Raw genomic sequence first — 5,155 nt, forward strand, 5'->3', positions numbered from 1 at the left:
ACATCAGTAAAATGGTGAGAAATGATCGGATCATAGATCATAACATAGGGTTTGGTTTAGTTTACTTTAAATGGGTATGAAGGAACTGCAGATGCTGGTTAAAACCAAAGATAAACCCAAAAAGCTGGAGTAACTCAGCGGGAGATGCTTCAGGCTAGTTTTAGGGATAAGGAAACTAGAGATATTGACAATGATGTGGAGATAAAGAACAATTAATGAAAGCATGCAAAAAAGTGATGATGATGAGATCGCTTCTCGGCCTTTTGGCTAAGATCAAGTGTAGTATCTGTTCTTATCAGTTTAATATCTGATACGTCCCTCAGCTAGGGACCATATAGTAAATTGATTTTTGGAACAGGGAGATGGAATAGGGGCTTGCTCCGTCCACTCCACGCATCCCAGGTTATTTCAAAAAATTCAAATTCGGCCACGACTAAAAATAGGTTGCCGTTTTAAAAATTGGTAATTTTTTAGTCGAAGCCGGTTGCGATGCTAGTTGAAGGTGGTTGCCGGAGGTTGCCGGAGGCTGCAACCTCCGGCAACCACCTGCAACCTCCGGCAACCACCTGCAACCTCCGGCAACTACCTGCAACCTCTGGCAACCACCTGCAACCTCCGGCAACCACCTGCAACCTCCGGCAACTACCTGCAACCTCCGGCAACCACCTGCAACCTCCGGCAACCACCTGCAACCTCCGGCAACTACCTGGAACCTCCGGCAACCACCTGCAACCTCCGGCAACCACCTGCAACCTCCGGCAACCACCTGCAACCTCCGGCAACCACCTGCAACCTCCGGCAACTACCTGCAACCTCCGGCAACTACCTGCAACCTCCGGCAACCACCTGCAACCTCCGGCAACCACCTGCAACCTCCGGCAACCACCTGCAACCTCCGGCAACCACCTGCAACCTCCGGCAACTACCTGCAACCTCCGGCAACCACCTGCAACCTCCGGCAACTACCTGCAACCGCCGGCAACCACCTGCAACCTACGGCAACCACCTGCAACCTCCGACAACCACCTGCAACCGCCGACAACCACCTGCAACCGCCGGCAACCACCTGCAACCTCCGGCAACTACCTGCAACCTCCGGCAACCACCTGCAACCTCCGGCAACCACCTGCAACCTCCGGCAACTACCTGCAACCTCCGGCAACCACCTCAACTAGCATCGCAACAGGCTTCGACTAAAAAATGACCGATTTTTAAAACGGCAACCGATTTTTAGTCGCGGTCGGTTTTGAATTTTTTGAAATAATCGCCGGAACGTAAAAGAAATGGAAAACACTTTCGGCCATTCGGGAGACTGACAAAAACTTCCGGGAACCTCAGGTTTCCTAAGTGGGGCAGGGGCTTATGATATTTAAAAAAGTTTCTCCCAACCCCCCAACCCCCACATAAAACAAACTAAAGAACACTAAAACATACTATTGAAACAACAAAGAAGTAAGTGACAGACAGACTGTTGGCGAGGCAGCCATTCCTGGCGCCACCTGGTGGTCATGTTCCAAGTTAACAATAGAGATGTCAGTTGGATTTAATGTTGGTAGGATTTGGTGGTAGGATTTATTTATATGGTCCGACGTGTTTTTAACACTGGACATGAATAATTTCAAAACATTTGTGTAAACAGGAGTTACATAGCCATGTACACGGCAAAAACGTAAACTGCAGCTGCTGCTGCTGCTGCTGCGGCCCGACCAGAGAGTCGGAAGCTTCAACGGCAGGTCTGTGGACGGCGGCACCGGGAGCCCGCGGGTCCCTGGAGGGAGACCGCTTTTCAGGGCTCTCGCAACGGCGACTTCCCCCGCCCGAGTTGCGGGGTTGAAGAGCTCCTGGAGCGGGGCCTAACATCACTGCCCCGCGCGGCTTGAAATGGCCGCGGGACTCTGCGAGCGCACGCCGGGGGCTCTAACACCAAGACCCGGTGTGCGACCTCGCACCACCCGGCGTGGCTTTAATGGCTGCGGGACAATCGCCATCGCCAGCCGGGGGCTTTGACTTTGACTCTGACATGGGGGGGGGGGGGGGGGGGAGAGTGCAGTGGAGAGATAAGTTTTTTTGGCCTTCCATCACAGCGATGTGATGGATGTTTATGTAAATTTTGTTGTGCCTTTGGGTCTATGTGTTTGTAAATGTATGGCTGCAGAAACGGCATTTCGTTTGGACCTCAAGGGGTCCAAATGACAATTAAATGTATCTTGTATCTTGTATCTTGCACTTTGACTGATTTAGCAGTGAAGGGACAACTTGTACAATGTATATGAGTTGTTTTTTTCTGGATCAACATGGGGACATGTTCTGCTGTTGCAAATAAGAATTTCATTGGTCTGTCTGGGGAATATGACAACAAAACACTGTTGACTCGTGAACCAACAGGAGAGTTTAGTGTAGTTTACTTTAGAGACACATCATGGAATCAGGCCCTTTGGGTCACTGAGTCCGTGTCGCCAAGCGATCTCCCATACACAAGTTTTATCATCCACATCAGAGACACTTTACTGAAATCTATTAATCTACAAACCTATGTCTTAATATGGGAGGAAACCGGAGCACCCTGAGGAAATCAACATGGTCACAGGGAGAATGTGCAGAAACATAGAAACATAGGAAATAGGTGCAGGAGGAGGCCATTCGGCCGTTCGAGCCAGCACCACCATTCATTGTGATCATGGCTGATCATCCCCAATCAATAACCCGTGCCTGCCTTCTCCCCATATCCCTTGATTCCACTAGCCCCTAGAGCTCCATCCAGTGATTTGGCCTGCACTGCCCGCTGTGGCAGGGAATTCCACAAATTTGTCACTCCCTGGGTGACAACGTTTTTTCTCACCTCAGCCTTAAATGGCCTCCCCTTTATTCTAAGGCTGTGGCCCCTGGTTCTGGACTCGCCCAACATTGGGACCATTATTCCTGCATCTAGCTTGTCCAGTCCTTTTATAATTTTATATGTTTCTATAAGATCCCCTCATCCTTCTAAACTCCAGTGAATACAAGCCTAGTCTTTTCTGGATGAGGGAATTGAAGGCAATATCTCCAAGTTTGCGGATGACACTAAGCTGGGGGGGGGGCAGTGTTAGCTGTGAGGAGGATGCTAGGAGACTGCAAGGTGACTTGGATAGGCTGGGTGAGTGGGCAAATGTTTGGCAGATACAGTATAATGTGGATAAATGTGAGGTTATCCATTTTGGTGGCAAAAACAGGAAAGCAGACTATTATCTAAATGGTGGCCGATTGGGAAAGGGGGAGATGCAGCGAGACCTGGGTGTCATGGTACACCAGTCATTGAAGGTAGGCATGCAGGTGCAGCAGGCAGTAAAGAAAGCAAATGGTATGTTAGCTTCACCAGACTGATTCCTGGGATGTCAGGACTGTCTTATGAAGAAAGACTGGATAGACTTGGTTTATACTCTCTAGAATTTAGGAGATTGAGAGGGGATCTTATAGAAACTTACAAAATTCTTAAGGGGTTGGACAGGCTAGATGCAGGAAGATTGTTCCCGAAAGTTGAATCTCATGTAGATAGGGTGGTAAAGAAAGCTTTTGGTGTGCTGGCCTTTATAAATCAGAGCATTGAGTATAGAAGTTGGGATGTAATGTTAAAATTGTACAAGGCATTGGTGAGGCCAATTCTGGAGTATAGTGTACAATTTTGGTCAACAAAATAGAGAGAGTACAGAGGAGATTTACTAGAATGTTGCCTGGGTTTCAGCAACTAAGTTACAGAGAAAGGTTGAACAAGTTAGGGCTTTATTCTTTGGAGCGCAGAAGGTTAAGGGGGGACTTGATAGAGGTCTTTAAAATGATGAGAGGGATAGACAGAGTTGACGTGGAAAAGCTTTTCCCACTGAGAGTAGGGAAGATTCAAACAAGGGGACATGACATGAGAATTAAGGGACTGAAGTTTAGGGGTAACATGAGGGGGAACTTCTTTACTCAGAGAGTGGTGGCTGTGTGGAATGAGCTTCCAGTGAAGGTGGTGGAGGCAGGTTCGTTTTTATCATTTAAAAATAAATTGGATAGTTATATGGATGGGAAGGGAATGGAGGGTTATGGTCTGAGCGCAGGTATATGGGACTAGGGGAGATTATGTGTTCGGCACGGACTAGAAGGGTCGAGATGGCCTGTTTCCGTGCTGTAATTGTTATATGGTTATATTATATGTTACCTGGCCTGCAGCATGGCCTATACCAACTACTTGAGGGAAATGCTGGAGGCGGACATGGCGGACAGTGAGGGGACGTACATGGGGGGGGGGGGGGGTCTGGGTGGTGGAGGAGCTGGGAGGAGGCGGTGGGGATGCGGGGGGTGGTGGCGGTGCCGAGGGACAACTGGGCTGCTGCCAGCTCCTCCGTCTCGCTGTCGACCGGCGATGCTGGGGCCTTGGTCTGAGCCGCCACGTATTGGAGTTCGCTCGGGAGAGCGGCAACCGAGAGTGCGTCTTGGAAACCACCACTGTCCAGCATCGAGCCATCGGGCTCTACCAGGCCCAGGGCTTTTGGGTGACCAGGGACAAGGTGCCATTGCCCGGACAACCGGGCAATATAACTATCCAATTTATTTTTAAATGATAAAAACGAACCTGCCTCCACCACCTTCACTGGAAGCTCATTCCACACAGCTACCACTCTCTGAGTAAAGAAGTTCCCCCTCATGTTACCCCTAAACTTCAGTCCCTTAATTCTCATGTCATGTCCCCTTGTTTGAATCTTCCCTACTCTCAGTGGGAAAAGCTTTTCCACGTCAACTCTGTCTATCCCTCTGATCATTTTAAAAACCTCTATCAAGTCCCCCCCTTAACCTTCTGCGCTCCAAAGAATAAAGCCCTGATTCAGTATGGGATCAGAGTAGATTGGTGCCTAATGGTCAGCGTGGACACAATGGGCCAAAGTGCCCGTTTCTATGGTGTATGACTAGCTACATCAGGGAATAGAAGGGGCATGGACTCTCCTTAGTCACCAACATCTACCTGTGCGAGATGAGGTTGTATCCTCTGGATGCTGGGAATCACCACTGAACACGGTGGGTGTTGACATGAACGATAAAGGAATCTTTCCAACGAGATATAGTCTATGAGCTCTCACTGGTGTGGGGAGCGATGGAGCTAATGTTGGGGGCTGGGGAATGCGGGAAGGGGAGTGGTGGGGTG

General features: G+C 49.4%; 1 non-coding gene across 1 annotated transcript; it reads left to right on the top strand.

Moving 5' to 3' along the window:
• The first annotated feature begins 247 nt into the window (after nucleotides 1-247).
• Nucleotides 248-438, top strand: LOC129715940 (U2 spliceosomal RNA). Its single transcript, XR_008726573.1, has one exon. It is a non-coding gene; the product is annotated as a U2 spliceosomal RNA (small nuclear RNA).
• Nucleotides 439-5,155: the final 4,717 nt, after the last annotated feature.

This window comes from Leucoraja erinacea, unplaced genomic scaffold (assembly GCF_028641065.1).
Source record: "Leucoraja erinacea ecotype New England unplaced genomic scaffold, Leri_hhj_1 Leri_152S, whole genome shotgun sequence".
In the NCBI taxonomy this organism is placed as follows: Eukaryota; Metazoa; Chordata; class Chondrichthyes; order Rajiformes; family Rajidae; genus Leucoraja; species Leucoraja erinaceus.